Below are 13,185 nucleotides of genomic sequence, written 5' to 3'. Positions count from 1 at the left end.
GCAAGCCACCTTCATGGGCTTGTCTTCTGAGAGATGTCACAGATGTTGGTGGATGTGAAGTCTTTGTATCTAAAGAGCTGGGTACAGTGGCTCATGCCTGTAATTCCAGCACTTTGGGAGGCTGAGGTGGGCAGATCCCTTGAGTCCAGGAGTTCCAGACCAGCAATGGGCAACATGACAAAACCCCATCTCTACAAAAAACTAAAATACATACCCGGGCTTGGTGGCACATACCTCAAGTCTAACTACTTGGAGGCTGAGGTGGGAGGATTGCTTGAGCCTGGGAGATCTAGGCTACAGTGAGCTATGGTTGTGTGGTGGCACTGCAGACTGGGTGACAGAGTGAGACCCCATCTAAAAAAACAAAAAAATAACAACAACGAAAAAGAGCTATTCACATAAGGAGAGGAAACATTGGTTTTGCATTTAAGTCAAGAAGAATATTGCTGGAATAGGGCATGACACATGAGTGGAGGGTTGTGGCCCAAGATTTCCACGGTTCCTAGAGATCCTCATGTCTGAGTAATCTCTGCTTTCTGGAAAAGTCTAGTTCCTTTCTTTCAAGATTCTACTCTGGTGGCTGTCAGAGGACGTAACTTCCTTTGGGCCAGACGGGCAGCACATATTGTCAGTTTGGAGCCATGTCATGATTCAGCTTTAAATGCACCATCCTGCTGTACTGCTCTGAATCTCCAACCCCCATCCTCTGCCCTGCTGGGGAATTCATTCAGGCATAGAAGCTTGAGAGGCTCCATGGCTGAGTACCACTTGGTCTGTGCCATGGGAGGTATGGGGCTCACCTCCAAGGGAGAAGGTTCAGGATAGCATTGCAGGGACCCTGGTGCACCAGGGAAGTAAAAAGGAGTGTATGAAACAAAAGGTCTCCTGTGGGAAGAGGAGCAGAGGGGCAGGGTGAGCTCCCCAGAGCTTAGGGCAAGCTCACTTTAGGTGGAAAGATACCACTATGCCACTATCCATGGAGGAGGAAGGGAATGAACACTTCACTGAATGTCCTTTTTATGGTAAGAACCATGCATGTATTGTCTCATCCAATATTCTCAACTCCTGTGTGAGGATAGTATTTTGTTGTTCTTATTATATATATATAAGGAAACCGGAACTTAGACGTTAAGAAGCATATCCAAGAATGCCCAGATAAATAAGGGAAGAACTGCAATTTCAGGACACTCCAGCTGCCTTTAAAGCCTACAGTTGACTGGATGCTAAGCCAGTGCAGCCCACTGGACTATACATGTAAACCAGCATATCCACTGCTCTGTGCAGGTAAGCCAGCACAGCCTGCTACTCTGGGCAGGTAAGCCAGTGTACCCAGCTGATCTGTGCAGGTAAGCTGGAGCACCCCACTGCTCTGTACAGGTAAGCCAGAGCACCACAGTGCTCTGTGCAGGTAAGCCAGTGCTCCCCACCGCTCTAAGCAGGTAAGCCAGGATACCCTGCCACTCTGTGCAGGTAAGCCGGGGGACCCCGCTGCTCTGTGCAGGTAAGCCAGGGCACCCCGCTGCTCGTGAAGGTAAGCCAGGGGACCCCGCCACTCTGTGCAGGTAAGCCAGGACACCCTGCCGCTTTGAGCAGGTAAGCCAGCACAGCCTACTGCTCTGTTTAGGTAAGCCAGGGCACCCAAAGGCATCCCGCTGCTCTGTGCAGGTAACCAGAGAATCATCAGGCATGGTGTTCTAACCAGTGGATGGGATTTTACAGGATAGGACATAGCAGAGATAAACTAAAATACTCACTTTGAAAAGTGAGCATTATAGAGCAAAGGTGAGAGGACCCTGCAGGGATTTGGCCCAGGATACGGAAACATGGTAGAGCTGCCTCCATAACAGTTTTAAAGATTTTAAAGTTTCCTTGGTGGCGCTTGGGAGCTACATTTGTCATGAGAATAGGAGATGAAGTGTATTTAGGTCAGAGTCTAAAGGGAAAATTCCCTTTTCAATGCAAAGGGAATTACATTCTGGAAATCATGTAATGTCTTTCCTTGAGTTCTTCAAATTAAAAAAAAAAAAGTTCATTAGTGAAGGTGGGTGGTTGTCTAATCCACCTGGTCTTCCCAGCCCTAGCTTGTGAACTGTGTAAAATACACAGCTTCATCCCAGACTGACTGGGTCAGATCTGGAGGTGAGCCCTGGTATCTGTGTAACAAACTCCAGTAATTGTTATGTTCACCTGGTGTTGACATCCAATGCTAGAAGTTTTAAGCCTCCTCTGAAGCTATACCTTCAAGATGATGTGGAATCCTTCAAAGCCATTTCCAGTCAAACACATAGCCATTCTGCAAACTAGGTTTCCCTCCCTTCCGTCCTTCCTTCCTTCCTTCCTTCCGTCCTTCCTTCCTTCCTTCCTTCCTTCCTTCCTTCCTTCCTTCCTCCCTTCCTCCCTCCCTTCCTTCCTCTCTGTCTTTCTTTTTTTCTTCCTTCCTTTCTCTCTTTCTGTTTCTCTCTTCCTCTCTCCCTCCCTACTTTTCTTCCCAGGATCTGGTTCTGTCACCCACACTGGAGTGCACTGGCATAATCATAGCTCACTATAGCCCCCAAATCTTGGCCTCGAGTGAGTCTCCCGCCTCAGCCTCCTGAGTCGCTAGGCCTATAGGCATGTGCCACCACACCTGACTAATTTTTAGTTTTTTGTTTGTTTGTTTGTTTGTTTTTTGTTTTTGTATAGGCAAGGGTCTCACTATGTTGCCCAGGCTCGTCTTGAACTCCTGGCCTCAAATCATCCTCCTGCCTCGACCTCCCAAAATGCTGGGATTACAGGCATAAGCCACTGCCCCTGATCCAAACTAGGTTTTCTTAACCTGGGGTTCATTGCTGCCTTCAATATCACCAGGAACCCTGTAAAATTGAAGGTAAAATTCTGTATATTTTTGTGGACAGAAGGTTCATTATGGTCAGATGTGCTGAGACATCTATGATTTAAAAAGTTTAAGAACCTCAGCAGTATATGTTTTGACAACTTTTCAATCTCATTTAAGATCCTTATAAGCAAAAGAGGTTGATTGATTTATAGATGCATTTTTGGTTGTATGTGTGCATATATATTGGTATATTTGGTGAAGTGTAAAATAATACTACACAAACTACTCAAGGTGTTCAAAATATTTAGCTCACATTACTTAATAAAAAATTATATCCAGTAAAAAAATCTAATTAGAAAAAAAGCAAAACACATGAACCAACATTTCACTAAAGAAGATATACAGATGGCAATAAACACATAAAAAGATACACGGCATCATTAGCCATTAGAGAAATGCAAATTAAAACCACAATGAGGTATCACTACACACCTACCATAATATCTAACACAAAAAAGAGTGAGACTACAGAGAGGCTGCATCAATAATTATTTGCTGGGAAATGAAAATGGATACAGCCATTCTACAAAACTGGAAGTTTCTTATGCAACTACCATACAGCCTGGTGATTGCACTCTTGTGCATTTATCCCAGATAAATTAAAACATATGTTCATAAAAAAACCTGTACACGAATGTCAACAGTAGCTTCATTCACAATAGTTCCAAATTAGAAACCGTTCAGATGTCCTTCAACAGGTGAGTGATGAAACAAATTGTGGTACATCCTTACTATAGAATATTACTCAGCAATTAAAAATATGAAACTATAAATAAATGCAACAAGTTGGATGACTCTCCTGGAAATTTCATTGAGTGAAAAAAAGCCAGTCTTAAAGGTTCCATACAGTATAGTTCCACATATATAACATTCCGGAAATGACAAAAACTATAGAAATGAACAGATTAGTGGTTGCACAAGGTTAAGGATGGAGTAGGAGTATGTGTGAGACTATAAAATGGGATTATGGCAATCCTTGTGGTACCATAACCAGGATCTTGACATTGACACTGTCAAGATACAAAACACTGCCATTACCACAAGGCACTCTTATCTCTCAGGAAAACCCAAGGGTTTTAGAAGCTTGTGCCAGGAACTAGGGACAGAAAACAAATGCACTTCTTTTTATACCACAAGGTCACATGGTCACATGAAACCAAAGAGACTTATTGAGTAAGTTGAGTGTTACGTGCAGGCATAAAAATCATACTTGCAGAGTGCCCACTGAGGCCAGCCAGCTGCCCCCACTTGCATTATTTTGCTAGATTCTCATGAAGGCCCTACATTTTGAAGATGAGGAAACGAAGCCTTGGAAGGTAAAATGACTTGCCTTAGGTCACATAACTAGAAGGTAGCCCAGGTAGTATTGAAATCAGTGTTTTCTGACCTTAAAAACCAGGTGTGTCGAGCTGTTTTGGGTAAATCTGCACAAGAGCTCTTATGGGAAGGGGCACTTGCAGGAAGCAAGATGGGGAAGGAAAGCAATAGGACTTTTCCTTTCTAAGCCTTAAGCTGCTGGTTTGAATGACAGTAGAATTAAAGAAAAGCTGTGACAGAGAATCTTTCTGAACTACAGGAAAAAGGCGTGATTATTCAGAATCTTTAAGGGAGAGGCAGACTGATTTATCTGGCCTTTATCTGAACCTTTCTGGGAACTAAAAAGTTAACTCTGGTTACCCCTAAGGGCTCTCAATTGTCTGGCACTTGGTTCTATGTCCTAAGGGGAGAGTGTGTGGGTGCAGTGAGTATGCTCTGGCCAGTGTCATCTGTGCTCAGCCTGCTTCCCATCCTGGGCTGGCCTCTAGGGCTTACACCAGGGGACCACAGGGGGCTTGATGCTACACACCAGTCTGGGACAGACACGATAGGGTGGCAACCTGACAGCAGTAGCCTCGGGTCCCTTTACCCCACCCTTTTTCTCTTCCCCGTTGGAAAGAGAACTTGGTTGAACAAATAAGCAAGACCAAGACATAACAATGCAGTAATTACTTAAAAACAAAAGGATAACAGTGCAGCAATTATATGACAGAAAAACCAGGAACAAAAGTAAAAGCTAACAGTTAATAAAATAACAACTGATGCAAGAATAACTGTAACTGGAAATGCATGGATTCACAATTTTATTGATTGAGCACTGTGTGCTAGTCACCATGCTAAGGATTTCATAAGAATTATGTCCTTTAGTCCACTCAACAACCCATGAGGTGGGTACTGTTACTATTCCCACTTTACACACAAGAAATAAAGACACAGAGAAATGGTCACTTCTCAAAAGTCACGTAGTTAGTACAGGAGGGAACCAGAATTCAGATCCAGGTAAGTTGACTCCAAAGCCTACTCCTTTTTTTTTTTTTTTTTTTTTTTGATACAGTGTTTCACTCTGTCACTCAGGCTGGAGTGCAGTGGTACAGTTTTGGCTCACTGCAACCTCCACTTCCCAGGCTCAAGCGATCCTCCCACCTCAGCCTCCAGAGTAGCTGGGGCCACAGGTGCACACCACCTGCCTGGCTAATTTTTGTATTTTTTGTAGAGACGGGGTTTCACCATGTTGGCCAGGCTGGTCTCAAACTCCTGAGCTCAAGAGATCTGCCCCTCCCTGTCAACTTCCCAAAGTGCTGGGATTACAGGTGTGAGCCACCATGCCAGGCTGAAAACCTACTCTGTTAACTATACTTTGCTACCAATTGAAAACCATATTTATAATGCCTGGTAACCAAACATCTTCCTTACCGATATAGCAGTAGAACCTTTATGATTTTTCTAAGAGTTGCATGGCAGCCACACTTCTCAGAATGCTGAGTTAGTGTGTTTCATAAACTCTAGTGATCTGCTAATTTAAATTTGTGAATACTAAGCTTTAGTCACCCTCAGCAACTCATTCAGTGAATTATTTTTAAGGAGCTCTATCACATAGGTAAATGTTGAAAGTCTCTGAAATTGAGTAACGTTCTGAGGATCAAAATGACTTGCACTTTGGCATTTTGAGCAGTCAAGGAAGTCCTAGGAGCCCCAGACCATACTTTGAGAAATCTTGATATATAGGACCTAGGCAGAATTGCTGGACAGATAATTTCTTCTGGTACTCTTCCCGGTGAGATCCCTTGGGACACGGTAGATGCAACTCTCCAGAAGTTTTACTTCCAGTTAGAAGTCTGTAAGACTTTGCTCAGGTTATAAAACTAAGACAGTGCAACCAAGTTGCTGGCTTTAGTGGTCAGAGGGTCCAGCCAATCTCCCTATAAACTCTAATTCAGGACCAGGTCTTGCAAATCAGTTTGGGTTATTCCTTGCAGCCTGGACTCTTCTGAATTTGAATGCCTGAAAAAGGACCGAGGATGATGTCTCACCAATAACTTAATCATACTTCCTTCAAAGCCTGGAGAGATCCTCGTGACATACAATATTTAAATATAGATAATTTCAGGCTCTTGTTAGGAGAGGGTTTCAGTGATTAAAGAAAATAGGAATTTTATTCAGATTCAACATTTCCCATTTGTAATTATCCTCTTGAAGTCCCTTTGTAATTATTCTTTTTTAAAAAAGATCATCTGTATTAGCATATTTAATCTAAAATTTTTAATTAGATGATGGTTTTCTCAAATTAGAGATGAATAAGTTTCCCATGTAACCCTCAAAAAAGATTGTTTTGTGCTTTGATACACTGATGGAGAGAACATTCAAAAAAGCAAGGGAGGAAGGCAGGATTGCACAGACATTGCCAGGTAATGATGTAAATTTCATATCCACGATTTAAACCCCTCCAGCTTTATGTTACAGGCAAATACCAAGCTGACCACTTTGCATTTTTTCCATTTACCCCTAGCTAGCCTGTTCTTGAATACATTAAATGCCTACAATGTACCAGACAATTAATAGGAGCTGGAGTGTGGTGGAGCAAAAATAGCACATCTCATAGTTTTTATGAGCTTACAGTTTTGTGGCAAGACAGACATTAACTGAACAATCACACAAGTGAGTGTTTACTTTCAAACTAAAATGAACACCTGGAGGCAGAGTAAAAAAAAAAAAAAAGACTGTGGCAAAGCAGTATTTGAAGACAATTCTGTATGGGCCTCTCTTGTTTCTGCATGTCTTGTGTCAGCTTGTTCTGGACTATCTTTTCAAGGATATTTGTACAGCAAATAGCCTTAGAAGATAGAGATAGTATCTCCCTCCAGGGCAAAGGGCAGCTTTTTTTTCTGACAAGTATAACAAGATAATGTCTCTCTCTGGGACAAAGATTGGGCAGGTTTGCTAGCAGCCTCTTTATAAGATTGAAGGTTTCCTAAGATCAGGGTTCCTTAGCTGTAATAAAAACCCACTGCATGTGTAATAACCATCTAGGCATGTGCAGTATCCATCTGAGATGGTCCACATCTCCTCATGGGACTTGTGGCTTTGTGGAGAGGAGGGCAGGGGAACTGATGCAAATATGAAGCCTATGCTGCTTGCTGTGCTGTAAGTAATAAAATATTTTGTCTCTGATCCAGGAATCTTGTGTCTCCAGCCAACATCCATGAAATGGTGGCAGGCTAACTTGTTAACTCACAAGTAGGGTAAAATCCCAGATCTTTCACAATTCTTGACACGAGACAGACTACAGTCCAGTATCATTCACACAGAACTGCTTATAGGCTCATTGGTACTGAGATAGAAAGTGAGGGTCGGTCACTGGTGAACACTTTTCTTTTGGAGAAGGGAGGAAATGAGGCCCAGAGCAGCCGCTCTGACAGCTCCCTCACCTACACACGCACAGCACTGAAAGTCCTGTGCTTCACTACTGCTACAGAGTATGTGGAAGACGGAAAGCACAGGTGCTGGACTGCTATCTATTGTTGCTTATACTAAGCTAAGAGGTGGGAGCAGATCCCACCTCCCCAGCCTTTGTCAGGAAGGGACAAGTTCTTAGGGGCCAATGACAGAGTTATTCCTTAATAAAAGATACAGGGTCTGGGACTGCTTCCTAACTTCTGAACTCAGGGCCTGGCCACACCCAAACTGCCAGTTTCTGTTTTTGGTAAAATGTGAAGCTGTTTGTCTCTTGCCCTTCCTGCAGGCTGGGCAGGACCATGTGACACCACCCTACCTTAATAGCTATATAAGGTAATGAGGGAATAAGGTTGGTAGGGGAAGGGAAGACTGACTAAGTCAGGTATTAGGGTTGGGTCTTTGCTTGATTTTCTTACCTTGGCAATCCCTGAATGCCCCTTTTTACAGTAGTTTTTCTTATCTTTTTTAAAATGACAGTTTCACAAGATAATTATGTATTTTAAAATTAGGTAATGTTAGCAGGCAGAAGTGAGGGAAACTAGAATGGTGACGGGTATGCAAAACCCCTCTTAGCTCCTTACTTGTGGCCACTCTTCAGAAGCCAAAGCAGGTACTCAGAGCTGGAGATGGCCCCTTCCTTCTTAAACCCCAAGCTCTTGGGATACCTCAAACCTGTACCCCGACTATGGCATAGGCAGAATACATGACTGTCCTATTTGAAGAAAGACATTTGGGAAAAATAAATATCTTTGATTATAAAAAGCAGAGACCATCCCCTCTGAAGGATGTGCAGTAAAATAATAAAGTTTCTGAAACTGTATGGAAACATTCTTTGAGCAAAATTCTCTTTTGAGGAGAGGATGAAGGAGACAATGAAGCACACATCTCCAAAGATAGAGGCTAGGGGTGGAAACAGCATACTGAAGTTCCAGCATCATTGGATGCTCTCTGATGGGTCCTGGCCTTCATATATAGGTGAGGAGTCAGAGAGAGGATTAATGATACTAGGTAGAAAAAAAATTGATAATATTAAAATTAATAGTCTCCCATATTGACTTGTAATTATGACTTTACTTCCATGTAGTCTTGAAATTTGAACTTACATCACTTGCAGTCTGAGAAACATATAATCCAAGAAATTAATTAAAAATGTTTGCAGGTTGGCAACTGCTTCCAAGCACCCAGCAGAAATCAAGAGAAATCATCTCAATCCAAGCCCTTTGGGATTCTCAAAGTTAAATGGTAATGATAAGCTTAGAATAAAATCAAGCAAACTTGAGGAATCAGACACATGAGCAAGAGTCAACACTAACTGCAAACTGCAGAAAAACATAGGCAAAGGCTGCAGAAAGAAAATTACAAGCTACTGTGTGCAAAAAATGTGTGTTTTAAATGTTCAAAAAGTAAAGGATTGAACGTATACACAAAAGAACACAGTATCCAAAAAGACTAGGTAGTTCCACTTCCAAAAATATGGCATATAAGTTCTTTTCCTTAATTCTTCTGCTATGTACAGCTTAAAACTCTGGGCATTATATGTAAAGCAAACATAAGAGGACCCTGAAAGGTGGACAGAAAAAGTCAGGTGGACTAAGGACCTTGGGACTTGAGGAATAATATGGCATGAGGACAGCATCAGCAGAGGCTTAATAGGGAGCCAGAACTCCCACCCTTGCACAGCAGTAATGAGGGACCCTCCCACCCACTGACTGTTAACAGAGGCTGAATGGAATCTGACCTTTCACCCACTCAGGCTGCAATGTAGTGCCCTTTTCCTCAACCTGCCGGAGTGGTATTTGAGAATGCCTGCCAAAACAGGAGATTTAATTAAGATCTGGTCTCAACTTATCCCAAGAACTTGATTAGAGAAAAGCCAATCAACAGATGCCAATGCCAATGTGACCCAGATGTTAAAATTATCTGAGAGGCTGGGCCCATGGTGCTCATGCCTGTAATCCCAGTGCTTTGGCAGTCTGAGGTGGGAGGATTGCTTGAGGCCAGGAGTTCAAGAGCAGCTTGGACAACATAGTAAGAATCTATCTCCACAGAAAATTTAAAACTTAGCCAGGTATGGTGACATGCACCTATAGTCCTAGCTACTTGAGAGGCTGGGGCAGGAGGATTGCTTGAACCCAGGAGTTGGAGGCTGCAGTGAGTTATAATTGTGCCACTTCCCTACGGCCTGGGTGACAGAGCAAGACCCCATCTCTAAAAAAGTAAAATAAAATAATCTGAGAATGATTTTAAGGGAGCCATTACAAAAATGCTTCAACAAGCAATTATAAACATGCTTGAAACAAATAAAATGGAAAGTCTCACCAAAAAAAAAAAAAAAAAAGAAAGAAAAGAAAATCACAAATCACAGTACAATAAAAATATAAGATATAAAAGAAGAATCAAATGGAAATTTTAAAACCAAGAAATACAATAACAAAATTCTCTGTGGATAGGCTTAACAGCAGAATCAAGGGAATGAAAGAATAAATGAACTTGAAGATAGAACAACAGAAATTTTGGACAGAGAGAAAATAGACGGAAACAAAACAAACAAAAAAGGGACAGTGCCTTAATGACTCACAAAACTGTAACAAAAGACCTAACATTCATGTCATCAAATCTGGGAAGGAAAGGAGAATAAAGGCAAGAAACTGAAAGGTATTCAAAGAAATAATGGCTGAAAATGTCCCAAATTTGACACACAACATAAAACTGCAGATTCAAGAAGATGCCAAAACAGGATAAATCAGAGATCTATGCCAAGACACAGAATAAGCAAACTTTTGAAAATGAAAGTCTATCGGGGGAAGCCGCCCCCAATATTTCAATGTAGGTTCTTTCTATTTTCCATAAGTGTCAGCCAGTCTGAGAAATAAAGAGTACAAAGAGAGGAATTTTATAGCTGGGCCTCTGGGGGTGACATCACCTATCAGTAGGACCATGATGCCCACCTGAACTGCAAAACCAGTAAGTTTTTATTAAGGATTTCAAAAGGGGAGGGGCTGTAAGAACAGGGAGTAAGTTGCAAAGATCACATGCTTTAAAGGGCAGAAAGGAGAGCAAAGATCACATGCTTTTGAGGGAACAGGACAAAGGCAAAGCAGAGCTACTGATAAGGGTTTATGTTCAGCTGTGCATATATTGTCTTGATAAACATCTTAAACAACAGAAAACAGGGTTTGAGAGCAGAGAACTGCACTGGCCTCAAATTTACCAGGGTGGGGATTTTCCTCCACCCTAAGAAGCCTAAGGGTACGGCAGGAGATCAGGGCTTATTTCAGTCCTTATCTCAACCACATAAGACAGACACTCCCAGAGTGGCTGTTTATAGACCTCCCCCCAGAATGGATTCTTTTCCCAGGGCCTTAATTATTAATATTCCTTGCTAGGAAAAGAATTTAGCAATATCATCCCTACTTGCATGTCCATTTATAGGCTCTCTGCAAGAAGAAAAATATGGCTCTATTCTGCCCGACCCTGGAGGCAGTCAGACCTTATGGTTGTCTTCCCTTGTTCCCTAAAATCACTGTTATTCTGTTCTTTTTCAAGGTGCACTGATTTCATATTGTTCAAACACACGTTTTACAATCAGTTTGTACAGTTAGCACAATAATAGTCCTGAGGCGACGTACATCCTCAGCTTACAAAGATAACAGGATTAAGAGATTAAGGTAAATTATAAGAGTATTATTTGGGAACTGATAAACATCCATGAAACCTTCACAATTTATGTTCAGAGACTGAAGTAAAGACAGGTCTAAGAAATTATAAAAGTATTATTTGGGAACTGATATATGTCCATATTAAAATGAAATCTTCACAATTTATGTTCCTCTGCTGTGGCTCCAGCTGGTCCCTCTGTTCGGGGTCCCTGACTTCCCGCAACAAAAGACAAAGTCCTAAAAGCAACGAGAGAGTTTTACTGAAAGGGGGAAACAATCAGTAAGATAGTGGCTTTCTCATGGGAAATCATGAAGTCCAGGAGAAGCAGTGTCTTAAGGTCACATGCTGAATCTGTTTGTTCTTTCTAACAGTAATCTGCCCTTTAGGCAGCTTTACTCCAGATAGACACCCCATGGGAACCTCAGAACTTACCCTCAGGTGATGGTGTCTAGCATTTGCTATATTTGTTTTTGCCTTTAAGGAATTATGATTCTTTGATCTAGAGAAAAAGGGATTAGAAGGGCTGTTATTAGGAGACAGCTATTCATTAGCCCCCTCAACTGCAAATTATCCTGCATTCTGAGAACTTCTGAGAAGCCTCCAGAACCCATTACAGAAGCACAAAAAAAGCTAAGCCAGCTGCCTTTTGGGTACATTTCATTCTGGGCCCAACATTATTTCCTTCAGCTCACACTCACCTTGCTCTTCCCTTTCAAACAGTTCTTAGTTTTTTGAAGTCCATACCCCTTCCTTCTCACAATTCTTTCTTTTCTTTTTTGTTTTTTTTTTTGAGAGAGAAACTGTGTCACCCAGACTAGAGTGTAGTGGTGTGATCTCAGCTCACTGCAATTTCTGTCTCCTAGGTTCAAGGGATTCTCTCACCTCAGCCTCCTGAGTAGCTGGGACTACAGGCGCGCACCACCATGCCCAGCTAATTTTTGTATTTTTTGTAGTCTTTAAAAAAAATTTTAACATGCACACATCTCCAAAAGACTATTTTACAAAAGGAATGAATTTTGGGAAGAGACAAACATTGGCCAAGGGAGAAGTATGAAATAGAAAATGAATACATGGCTGGCCCTTGAACACCACAGGCTTTTTAACTGCTTAGTGGAATAAAAGTGGCACCAAGTGCGCCTACCTCCCCTTTCACCTCCTCCATCTCCTCTGCCTCCTCTGCCTCTGCCATCCCTGAGACAACAAGACCAACCCCTCCTCTTCTTCTTCCTCCTTGGCCTACTCACTGTGAAGACAGCAAGGATAAAGACCTTTATGATGACCACTTCCACTTAATCCATAGTAAATATGTTTTCTCCCACTTATGATTTTCTTAATTGTTTTCTCTAGCTTACTTTGTTGTAAGAATACAGTATATAATACATTAACATATAAAATATGTGTTTATTGATTGTCAGCCGGTAAGGCTTCCAGTCAATAGTAGGCTATTAGCAGTTAAGTTTTGGGGGAGTTGAAAGTTATATGTGGATTCTTGACTGTGTATGGGATCAGCACTCCTAATTCCTGCATTGTTCAAGGGTCAACTATAAATGTAAGATCGTTTGTTAATTGTTTTATCACTCAAACTAGTACAGAGAATGCCCTGTACAACACTGTACAATAAAGATTTAAAAATGGAGGTATTTCCTTTGAAAGACTGAAGATTTCAGTCTCTGCTATTTGGGACTGAGGCTGCAGTCCTTGATTTCAGATGGATCATTGGTAGTGTGCATCCAATTTGCTGTTGCTGTGGCTTTTTCTAAGAACAAGTGAAAAGCCCTCAGGTCCAGTCACGGGGGAAGTCACACGATCTCCTGATGAAATTACTTCTCTTCCTTTTTTTCTCCCCCCCCCCCCCCCCCCCCCCCCCCCCCCCCCCCCCC

The sequence above is a fragment of the Piliocolobus tephrosceles genome, chromosome 14, assembly GCF_002776525.5.
Source record: "Piliocolobus tephrosceles isolate RC106 chromosome 14, ASM277652v3, whole genome shotgun sequence".
Taxonomy (NCBI): domain Eukaryota; kingdom Metazoa; phylum Chordata; class Mammalia; order Primates; family Cercopithecidae; genus Piliocolobus; species Piliocolobus tephrosceles.
The sequence above is the reverse complement of the archived record's forward strand: the minus strand, read 5'-3'. Positions refer to the sequence as shown.